This window comes from Mandrillus leucophaeus, unplaced genomic scaffold (genome assembly GCF_000951045.1).
Source record: "Mandrillus leucophaeus isolate KB7577 unplaced genomic scaffold, Mleu.le_1.0 Scaffold797, whole genome shotgun sequence".
NCBI classification, from domain to species: Eukaryota; Metazoa; Chordata; class Mammalia; order Primates; family Cercopithecidae; genus Mandrillus; species Mandrillus leucophaeus.
The window spans coordinates 774,445-786,186 of record NW_012108663.1 but is presented as its reverse complement, the minus strand read 5'-3'; the positions used below and the strand labels follow the sequence as shown (position 1 = coordinate 786,186).

At 46.4% G+C, this 11,742-nt stretch overlaps 1 long non-coding RNA gene and 1 pseudogene across 1 annotated transcript in view; both read left to right on the top strand.

Annotated features, from left to right (window-relative positions):
* The window catches only part of LOC105529978, a 14,683-nt pseudogene extending 10,084 nt beyond the window's left edge, over window positions 1-4,599 (top strand).
* A 53-nt stretch (window positions 4,600-4,652) lies between these two features.
* Window positions 4,653-11,742, top strand: part of LOC105529970 — a 29,861-nt gene continuing 22,771 nt past the window's right edge. The window contains exon 1 of the long non-coding RNA XR_001004589.1: window positions 4,653-4,741. This is a non-coding gene — a long non-coding RNA (uncharacterized LOC105529970). The remainder of the gene's footprint in view (window positions 4,742-11,742) is intronic.

Below are 11,742 nucleotides of genomic sequence, written 5' to 3'. Positions count from 1 at the left end.
GTAGAGACGGGGTTTCACTGTGTTAGCCAGGATGGTCTTGATCTCCTGACCTCGTGATCCGCCCGTCTCGGCCTCTCAAAGTGCTGGGATTACAGGCTTGAGCCACCGTGCCTGGCCTTGATAGCCTCTAAAGGAAAATTTGCTTCCAAATTTTAAGCAGGAAAGTCACTGGAATAACTTTTAAAAAGAATTACAATACATAGCTTTTTAGATTTTTGTTACATATGTTAAGAATTGTGTACAAATCGAAATGTCTGTACTGATCCTTAACCAATAAAATCTCAATTATGAAAGAAAAAAAGTTATAGTCCTTTCTATTTTTACTTGCCTTCCACCTCGGCCTATATCAGTACTCCCTCCACAATCTATGTCAATAAACTAGTATTCATTATTCCATATTTTTCTTCATACTTGTGTAATCACATACAGACATATGCACACACATATATGTATACCTTTGTGTGTATATACATATACACATATGCAATACATGCACAAGTTTTTATTTGTCCTTTTTTATTAAAATGAAATTATATACATACTCTTCCAGTTCATATTCTTCTCACTCAACAACACTCCCTGGAAATCAATCATATGGCTCTAATTACTAATCTTCAATGGTTGCCTAGTATTTCATAGTGTGGATGTGTCATAATCTACTCAGCTATTAACCTATTGATAGGTTACTATGATTTTTAGGGTTTAAAAAAGCTGTAAGTAATTATGCAATACACATCTGTTATGGTTTGAATGTCTCCTCCAAAACTCATGTTGAACTTTAATTGCCAATGTAATGGAATTGGGAGATGGGGCCTTTAAGAGGTGATTAAGTCATGAGGGCTCCACCCTCTTGAATGAATTAATGCCATTATTGTGGCAGTGAGTTAGTTACAGAGGGAATGGGTTCCTGATAAAATGATAAGCTTGGCTTCTTCTTACTCTGTGCTTTGCATGCTCACTTCCACCTTTTGCCTTCCACCATGGGATTACCCTCACCAGATGCCAGTGCCATGTCCTTGGACTTCCCAACCTCCAGAACCATGAGCCAAATAAACTTCTGTTCTTTACAAATTACCCAGTCTGTGGTATTCTGATACATCAGCAGAAAATGAACTAAGACATCTTTGTCCATATAGGACCTTAAGTACTGGGGTTTCCATTCTTACAGGATGATGTCCCAGAAGTAGGATTGCTAGGTCAAATGATGTGCATCTTTTTATTTTAATAAATGGTGTCAGACTGCTTTCCCCAAAGCTTAGAGCCTTCTCACTTCCTCAACAATGTGTGGCCCAGCAGCCTGGCTAACTTGACTTATTCTTGGCAGAGATTCCTCTCCAAAGAATTTGAAATTCAAAAGGAGACACACAGAGATTGAGAAGATTGGAGCTGTGTCATATTCATATCAATCAATTCTGAAAACAAGCCCAATATCTTGAAAATACAGTCTTAGTTTTTGCCCAAGTTAGCCAGAGTTGAATTCTGTTGCTTGCAACCAAAAGACACTAATAAACTGTAGTCATGGACTGAGACCTCAACCTGGTCACAAATCCAGCCCTGATCCCAACTACGAATTCAACTCTAATCCATGCCATAGACTTAATCCTCACCCAGATTGGAAACTGAGGGTCATTCCTGGCCCCAGACTTCACTGTACACTGCCTGCCAAGAACTCCTCTCCAAGGGATGTTCCTGGCTGTCAGTGGATACATTTCAGTGGAAACATTTCGGCCAAACGTATCCATAGCCTGGAACCCAAAGTTAAGGCTTCTTTGTGGCAACAAGTGCTGATTACTTCTGGAGACGGGGCAATTTCTTGTGAAGAAAAATTTGTAAAATCTAAGAGATATTTTGGGGACATCTGGGTTGCAGGAAATAAAAGATCAAAAGGGAACACGGTTCTGGGGTGAAGGTTTAGTTTGTGGAGGCAGATAATAGGGATATGAGGGAGCCAAGTGTCTGGAGCTGAATGGGGCTGGGCTGAATCCCCTGCTGGAGCCTACATGGGTCTCTATGAGAGAGAGATCCCGTGCTCCCAGGATAAGCTCAGAGGAATTGTCACCAAGAGGTCCAGGCAGCCTGTGGCCCACAGTCTTCCTTCTTTGTCTCTCTCAACATTCTGGCACTGCCTCAACTGGCCCAATGGGCCCCCATGAGGCTCAGGCCCCTTTCCCCACTGTTCTGACACAGGCCCCAAAGCCACCTGCCACTTTCTCCTTCCTTCCAATTTCCCTCCCATCATCTTTTCCCCTGGTGTATCTTCTCACTGCATGCCTCCTGCTGAATTTCAGGGATTAGGACTGTCTACCATGGGACACAGCTCCCTTCTCTTCTCCCTGGAGCCAGGAGGTTCTTGCCAAATCTGGCCCCAGCCTCACCCCAAGGATCTCTGGAAGGAATTAGGCAGAACTTGCTGGGTGTGTGACTGGAGAGACAAGTCAAGAGTGTGGGGAGGGAACTACCATTTGTCAAACACCTATTATTATATACCAGGTAGGGAGTTAGTACTTAGCTCCCCTATTTAATCTCCACAGCAAGTCAATGAGATAGCAATTTTTATGGTCAGATAGGGAAGCTGAGGCCCAGTTATGTTCAAAGATTTGTCCAAGGCTACTCAGCTAGAGGTGGCAGAGCTGGGATTTGGACTCAGGACTGTTGAATCCAAAGCCAGCTCCTTCCAGGACTTAAACAAGAGGAATGTAGTGGCCTCAATTTCTGCCTAAAAGGGAGGCCCTACCAGGTAGAGAGTTCCCTGGTGGAGGCCTAGAGCACCTTCCTGGACCCTGGGCCCACTCTGTAGGGAGGGCTAGCTGGGTAAGAGCTGTACTAGAGGGGCAGAGAAGCAGGTTTCTCTCACCCCAACCCCTGCAGGTTCCACTCAGGCAGTGCTGGCCTCCCTCCTCCCATAGTGTCTCCCCACTCCCCTTATTCCTCTGTGCTTCCATCAACAGGGAGATAAGAGAGCCAGCGGACAGTGCTGAGAGTAGGGTAAGCAGAGTCAGAAGACCAGACACAGTTCATTCACAGGCAAGAACTCTGGGCTGCTCCTACTTCACTGTTCCCATCAGGGCAATGGGGCATGGGGGGTGTATAAGACGATAGCTGAGACCATGTCAACTCCACCAGTGCACGTGTGGTGAGGCCTGCCTGGGCAGGCAAGCACTGTGACCATGTCAGTGGAGATGACTTTGCCCACAGAACATGGTTCAGGGGATAGCAAGGGCAGGAGCTAGGGTAAGCCAGGAAGACACATCAATAGCTGGTACAAGAGCTCTGTTAGGCCCTGCCTGGGGTCCAAGCCCTGCCTCTGGCTGCCCCATCATGACAGAAAGGTGGAGGATAAGCAAATGAGAATCTGTGGTTAATAGAAATGGGGACTTTTTGAAAAGAGGAACACTACAGGAAGTACAAGAAAGTAAGAAAGGGCTGGAAACACTCTCCTGGTTGTCCTGAGAGGGAGAGGAAATTACACCTGTAAGAAAAAGCTTGCCTTTAGATCTCCACAGAGGCAAGGGGCACTGTGTGGCTGATTAAGCGGCGTTCTAGTTACAGACCTGATACCCCTGCTTGCTGTGCAGCCCTGAGCAGGTCTTTTTTTCCTTTCCGGGTCTCAGTGTTTCCATCTGCACAGTGAGAATTTGGACCCAAATGTTCTCCAAGAGCTCTGTCAGCTCTCAAATTCCAGCATCTTCTCCAAACCTGCTCTGAGTCAAGCCCCTTGAGCATGGCTGTGCCTCAGGCACTGATGGTTGTTTTAATGTGCTGATCAGTAGTGGAAGTCACAGTAACATTGTGACATAGGGGTGGTGTGCATTGGGGTCATCCTAGAATCCAACATGAACTCCTCACCACAGCCTAGAGGCTTGAGTGGATTAATGCCCTGCCCATCTTTCCAGCCTCCCCTCTCCCTCTCCAGTTTCCCCTGACCTCCTTTCCTTGCCTGGGACATATCAGACTCGTTCTTGCTTTGGCACCTTCACATACACTGTTCACTGTACTTGGAATGCAGGATCCCCACCTCTTTGGTAATTCTCTTCCTTTTGATCTTAGCTGAAATGGCCTCTCTTCCAGGAAGTCTTCCTGGGTCCCTAGCCTAGGCCAGCTCCCATTCTGAAACACACTCATAGCATCATGATAAGATCACAGTAGTAATTGCTTGTACCATACAAGTATGTTTGTATCTGTCTCCCCTCCTCAATTACTATCAGCTCCCTGATAGCAAGACCCTTGTTTATCTCATTCACAGCTCTACTCTTGGTGTCCAATAACCCAGGAAACTTTTAACCAACAACTATTTCTTGAAAACAAAACCCCTAGAAGCTGCCATGTGCTATAGACTTACTGGGCGCCAGGCACAGACATACAACATCTCATTGGATCCTTGGATCATGCCCTCCCTACTTATTTCTTAGGTGCAGAGATAGTGTGGCAGAGAGCTGATGGGTTTTGTCCTTTCAGAAGATCTTTGTCCTGGACCAGTTGGCTGGGATGCGCAGAGCTGGGCCTGGCAAGCAGGTCTGCCTGTTTTGCGCCTCCTTTATTTGCTTGCCACCACTCTTCGGAGAGGAGCAGCAGCTGTGGCCGCTCCTCGTGTTCCCATAGCAACCAATGCTTACCTCCCGCTCACACTGGTTCCTAATTGCCTGATTACGCATCTTCTCCCCCACCAGCTCGCCAGCTCGGGAGCTTCTTGAGAGCAGGGTCCATGGCAGGCTTTGCTCACCATTGCGTGGCTCCAGACTCAGTGAGTATTAGTTAAATGAACAAAAATGAATGCATGACCATCCATGCACATGGGTTTTTACAAGCTTTCATCAAAAACAAGGCACCTGGCAGCCTGTAGTGGCTGGGGGGAGGGCGAATTTGAGGACTCAGTGCTCCTGGCTCACCTCTGCTTAGTGGCGTGGGTGGCCAGCCCCCCTTCTCCTTTCTCCCCTGCTGCCTGGGGAAGCTCTTTAGAAAACAGGCAAGACAGCCTGCACGGTCATGGCTGCTGGCAGGAGGGGGATGCTGGAGATGGTGTGACACCCTCCCCTACCAATCCCCCCACCCCTGCTCCGCCATGCACAGGCACACTCGAACTCCCTCACCACCTCCTTCTGATGGAAACCATCTCAAATGGCCAGTTTTTGTTTTAAGAATTACCAGAAACAATTGAGCAGCCTATCCAATTCTAATGCTCTGTTCACAATCTCACCAGTCAGCCCCTTTACTCTGTTCCCATTGCCATCATGTTAATCCCACTCACCACCATCTTCCACCTGAGCTGCTCCAACAGCTGCCTCTCTGTCCCTCTTCTGTCCTCTTCTCTTCCCCCTCCTGCCCTCCCTCACCCCATCTTCCATGGCACAGACAGAAGGAGTGTCCCAAACAGAAATCATACCATGTTATTCCCAGCCAGACTCACGAGGGAGGCAGGTGCATTTTTTACTATTTTTGTGGCATGACAGAGTCTGTGTAAGTCACCGAAGTGCCTAGAGGAGGAGCAGGCAGAGCTACTAGTCCATTAACTTAGTCTTTAAATGTTTGTTTCCTTAAATGTTTGGCTTTGGACCACGCATAAGCTGGTGAGTCCAGAGCTCACAAGGATGGGACCAATATGAGTTTTTACCCTAATGGAAGAAACAGAAAAAACAAAACAAAACAAAACAAAAAAACTGAGACGTGATCTGCACTTTGTAGAGGGTGCTATGGGAATGTACAGGGAAGTATGTTTGTGCGGAACCAGAGGAAGAAACATTTGAGCTGGACTTCCTATCAGAAATTGTTGGTTGCAAGCAACAGAAAGCATTTCTCATTAACTTAGGAGAGAAGGGAATTTGTGGGGTTGGAGGGGTAAGCTATAGGGAGCTTACAGAATCAAGAGAAAAGCTAGAGAACCAGATATGGAAATTGACATAAGCAAAGGCACTTCTTGGGGAGGGGTTGGGAAGGAATAGGAAGCAGGAATGGTTTGATCAGGATGCTGCCAATAAAATGAATGAAATATGTTTCCTCTATTCTTATATTCCTTGTTCCAGATTCAAAGTCCAACGAGAGTGTCCAGTCACCAAGCTTAGTCACATGCTTTCCTCCTGGCTATACTGGGCTGGGGAGGGGAAGGCAACTTCCCTTTGGCTTCTATGAAAGGAGGCATGCATAGATTTATTGTTTCACCAACATCACCCACAATCAGGCAGAGACAATTCACTAAACAGGAGTCTAAGGAAAGGGGAGGAATGAAGGCTGGGAAGCCACAAACCAACAAATGTCCACTCTCTGCTTGATGGCAGCAAAAAAAGAGGAAGAGGGCATTCTAGCCAGAGAGAACTGAATGGACAAAGAAAGAGCTGAAGCCTGCTGTGCTCATGGCAGGCAGGCAGCAATGTGTGACTGGGGTGTAAGAAGAGGAAGGCAAAGAGCTACAGATGAGATGAGAACAGGGAGAAGACAGATCACAGTGTGTCCTGTGGAGTGGGCCCTAGGGAGCTAGTCTCTAGGGGTTGGGGGGTGGTTACCACATTGGCATTTTAGAAGCTTCACGCTGGGGGTGTCAAGAATGGATCAGAGATGGCAAAGTTAGAGATGGGGAGACCTGCAAGGAACTCTTGTAGGCAAGAGATGATGAGGCCTGAATTCCAACATTGGCCATGAAACGGAGAGAAGACAATGGATTCAAGAGCAATTCAGGACCTAGAATCCTGAAGTTTGAGAGGGTGGAGGAGGGAGAGGAGTAAGAGATGACTGTGTGTCAAGAGGGAGGAGTGAGTTTGGGAGAGTTTGTGCTTTCTTCATGGACTTCAAGAAGCCCACAAAGAATGGGTGTTCTCTCAGCACTCATTCAATCAGTAGTTAATGTCAGCCTGGCCCCACTAGTATGTACTGTATTGAAAAAGGTGGGGAGAGAGAGTGAGAACTTTTTTTTTTTTTTTTTTTTTTTTGAGATAGAGTCTCATTCTGTCGCCCAGGTTAGAGTGCAGTGCAACTTCACTCGACTCACTGCAACCTCCACCTCTCGGGTTCAAGTGACTCTCGTGCCTCAGCCTCCCGAGTAGCTAGGATTATGGGCGCATGCTGCCACGCCCAGCTAATTTTTTTTTTTTTTTAGTAGAGACGGGGTTTCACCATGTTGGCCGAGCTGGCCAACTTGTGACCTCAAATTACCCACCCGCCTCAGCCTCCCAAAGTGCTGGGATTACAGGCATGAGCCACCCGCGCCCAGCCAAGAGTGAGAACTCTTAATGGACCCTCTCATACTCTGCTGGTGGGAACATATACTGATGCAGTTACTCTGGAGAACAATCTGGAAGTATGTTTTACTGTTTTAAATATGCATACCTCTGCACATTGATTTCTAGAAATTTGTCCTTACAAAATAACAAGTGTGTACAGATAAACATAGGTACAAGGATGGCTCAACAGTGTTTATAAGAGTAAAAAACTGGAAACTACCTCAATATGCATCAGCAGGGAAACTGGCTAAATAATAAGCCAGTAGGGACAGAAAAGAGAGAAGACACTGACCACATCCCTGGCCTCTGCAGCCTGACAGGCCTCAGTGGAGGAGAGGGGTAAAGCTTTCACTTTTAGTGAAGTTTGGGTTTTGTCTGTTCTACTAGACTGGACATGTTAATTCCTGGAAGTAATCGGAGAATTTTTTTAATTATCTGAAAGCACCTCAAAAAGTTCTGGCTCTTCAGGAGATTTCACCCAAGAAGCAGGGGAGAAATAGGTCACAGAGAGTGTTTAGGAAGAAATAGGAGAGAAAAAATAAGTTTTCTGCTTGTGATTTCAACCCGTTTACTAAAGTTACAATAACAACCATTACCTCTGGGGAATTCTGATTGAAAGAGGCAAGACTTTTACTTAATATTTTAACAACTTTCGCATTGTTTGAATGTTTTACAATGTGCCCAAATCACAGAAATAAAAAGATAGTAAAAACAATAAAGATACTTGCATTTGTGGAGAGGGTGGAGATGCTGACAAGCTCCCTGAACCCCTGGAGCTTCCAGAGCAGGGTTTCTCAACCTGGGCACTATTGACTTGTTGCAAGGGCTATCCTGTGCATTGCTGGGGTGGGTGAGGCAGACTGTTAGCAGTATCCCTGGTCTCTGCCCACCAGGTGCCAATAGCATACCCCCACCCTGAGTTCTGACAACCAAACTGTCTCCAGACATTGCCAAATGTCTCCTGGGGGGCAAAATCACCCCCAGTTGAGACGACTGCTCTAGAGGGATTATTCAGAATATGTGGGCATCTTCTGAGCCTCTAAGCCTGGTGACCTCATTAATCCTATCTCCTAATGGCTCCCTGCCAGCACCTTTCCATGACTCCATTGGTCTGGTAGTCAGAGCCAGTTTCAGTTCTGCCACTTACTAGCGATGTGATCTTGGGCCTTCCAGAGCCTCATTTCCTCATCCCTAAAATGGAATAATTAACAATGACGTGACTCAAGGACAACCAGGTTCTCCCTTTCAACTGGATCTTTCCCTACTGCTTTTCAGGTGCCCAGGTGTCTCCCACTGAAACCAACAAACCAACCCACCTTCCTGGACCTTACTTCCTTCTGCAGCTACTGCCTTGCCTCTCTCTTCTTCACATACAAACTTCTTCAAAGAGTCATCTCACTCTTTGAAGGCATTTCACACTCAATATGTCCTAAACTGATCTCATGATCTTCCTCCCCAAACCTACTGTCTTTTCCTGTCCCTTACATCTAGTTACACAAGCCACAAGCCTAGGAGTCATTTTCAACATCTCCCACATTACCAACCTCATAGCCAATCCTGCTCATTTTACTTCCTATGTTGCTTTGACTTTCAAGGTTATTTATCTCTAAATAGGAAATACATTGAAAAATCAAAATAAATATAAAACAAGATTTAGTAAGGAGTCTCACCCAACTCCATCAACTTCAGTACTCCCCCTAAAACACACACAGATAAACCACCTTTATTTGAGGGGGTAGGTATCCTTCTAGTGCATCTTTATGGAAAGACAAACAATAGATATTGCTCCCTTTCTTCCACAAAATACAATACTGTACATGCTGTTTTGTACCTTGCATTTTTCACCTAAAAATATATTTTGTCAATCTTTCTGTTCAGTATTAGAAATCTTTAGCTCTGTTTTTACAAATAGTATTCTACTGGGTGGACCTAATAACATTTATTTTACCATTCCCTTATTTACAAGTGCCAGTTATAGGTAATCTGCTATTCTAAGCAATTTCTAAACATCTTTTCAACCCATCCACTTGTTTCAGTCTCCTTTGTCTCCCCTCTAATGCAAGCTACCACCATCCTTTCCTGGACTCAGCAGTATCACTTTCTAAATACTCTGCCCAAATCATCTCTTGCTCTATCTTCATGTAGTGGCTGGACTGGTATTTTCAAAACAGGACTTTGATCATATCCTTGCCTTGATTAACGACCTGCTGCAGCTTTCTTGTGGTTTCAGGGTAAAGACAAAACTCCTCCTTATGGCCTGTGAAGCCTCATTGAGTCTGGCTCTGCCTCACCCACCTCTCCCTGCTCCCCTGACCCTCTCTGCCCCTCTCTGCCCCTCTCCTTCTCCACTCCACTCCCAGTGGCCACCTTTTAGTTCTTTGCATATGATGTTCCTTCTGCGTAAAACACTCCACTCTGCTCCACTCACCGAGTTCCTTTCTATGTGTCCTTCAGATCTCAGCTTCTTTGTCCACTCCTCAGGAAGCCTTCGCTGAGCTCCCTGCTAGGTCAAAGCCCCAAATTAAAGGATCTCATTAGTACCACATGCTTCTCCTGCATAACCCTAGTCCCAGTTGTAAGTTCACATTCATTTGGGGGACACTTTGATAAATGTCTGGCTCCTATTCACATGTGGACTATGAGGTCCATGAGGGCAGAGGCCTTACCTATCTTTGCTTTCCATAAGACCCTGCATCTAGAAAATTGTTGACCAAATGAATGACAGGATGAGGCATATAAGGGCCCCAGCAGAGAACCTGACACATAGTAGGTGCTCAAGAAATGTTGCTTTCCTCTTTCTTGCATTCACTGTCTGTCTTTGCTCTGGAGCCTGTAACGGGCTGCCTTCCATGTGCGCTACTCAAAAACGCTGCTCTCTAAACACTCAGCCTGTGGCCTTTGCTTGGACTTCTCCTTTCTTGATATGACTCATTTAATGGCTGATCATTTATTCCTCCTGAAAATCCTCTCTTGGCTTGGCTTGATGCCCTGGGATCCCCTTACCCATGGTGGCTTCCTCTCTACTTTCTCTTCCTCTGTCTACCCCTGAGATGTTGGGATTCCTCAGGTTTTATCTCAAACCCCTTCTCCTCTCATTCTATACACTCTCTTTTGAGCCATCTCATTTATGCTCATCGCGTCCATCACCACATATGTGCAAACTTTGAGTCTCCCGCTCAGGCTTTTGTAATATGCCTCAAGCCCCCATATTAAATGCCAGCCTCTGCCTCTAGAATGTAAGTGGAGCAAGAGAGCAGAGATTGTGTCTGTGTTTGCTTATTACAGTGTCCCCAGCCCCTGAAGCAGTGCTTGGCACATAGTAGTCGCCCAATAAATACATATTGTCAAATACATAAATGGCAGGGCCCATGTTAGCATGGAGACAGCTGCCTTCCCCAGAGGCAGCCTTTTTGTTGGCAAGGCAGTGGGGCAGAGAAAGAGGCTAGGGGCTAAATGTCATGTCCTGGCTTTTCTCATGCTGGGTCTTAGCAGGTATCTCACACCCACAATCAGGGTGAAAGATGAAATTCCAAGCAGGATTTGCACCCCGGAGCCAGCAGTCTCTGAATCAGCAAACTGTCCTATGGGATTGTTTCACTCCATTTGCAAACCATAAGGCAACCTTTGAGAGAGAAGGCAGCTCAACAGAACATGTGCTAGCATCATGTCCAGCCAAGTAGCCTTTTAGGGGAGCAAATAGCTGGTCACCGTGTGTGGCAATGTTGTCAGAGGGGAGGAGGGCACTAGGCTGAGGCTGCACCTGCCAGGATATGGAGATGAGGTTGAATCCTCCTGCCCCACTGGAGAGGGGAGCCAGACCACCCTGCTTGCAAATCCAGGGCCTTTCCAACAAAGGTCAAGGGTGGAGGAAAGCCAGGTTGAGTGGGCAGAGGAATTCTGCTTATAGCCCTGACACACTGCCTGTGGCACAGCCTCCTACAACAGGCTGTTCTGAACTCAGGCCAGGTCCTGCCCGGTCTGCCATGAGAACTGACACAAAAGTACAGACTGTTCTAAGTCAGAGCTGAGGAGGCCCTTTGAACCCCAGTTCTACCCACCTCATGATTCTGATGGAAAAACTGAGATTTAGGTTCAGGCAGAGACTGTCCTGTGGTTGGTAACTAGCAAGCCAGGGCATCTGGCTTATCTCTTAGCCTTTAGCCTGCTGGCCCTACAGACTTGATAGTTTCTTCCTGCTTACATTTTAGAGGGAAGAGACAGACCACAATTTTAAAAAGAATATGCAAGTAAAATATGTAGCATGAAAGATGGTGGCAAGGGTTATGGAAAAGAAGAAAGTAGTGGAGGGGAAATGAGGGTGCTAGGGTTTGTGATTTTAGATGGCGTTGTCAGGGGAGGCCTCCTTAACAAGGGAGCACTGGAGCAAAGCCTAAGGGAGGTGAGTGGGTGCACTTACTCTCTCTACAGTGTACTGTGAGGACACCTGAGACAGAGCTTGAACCTCCAGACTGCCCCCAACAGGGCCATGGTCAGAGGGCCTCCTGGGAGGTTTGCCTATGGATTTTGGCCTGGC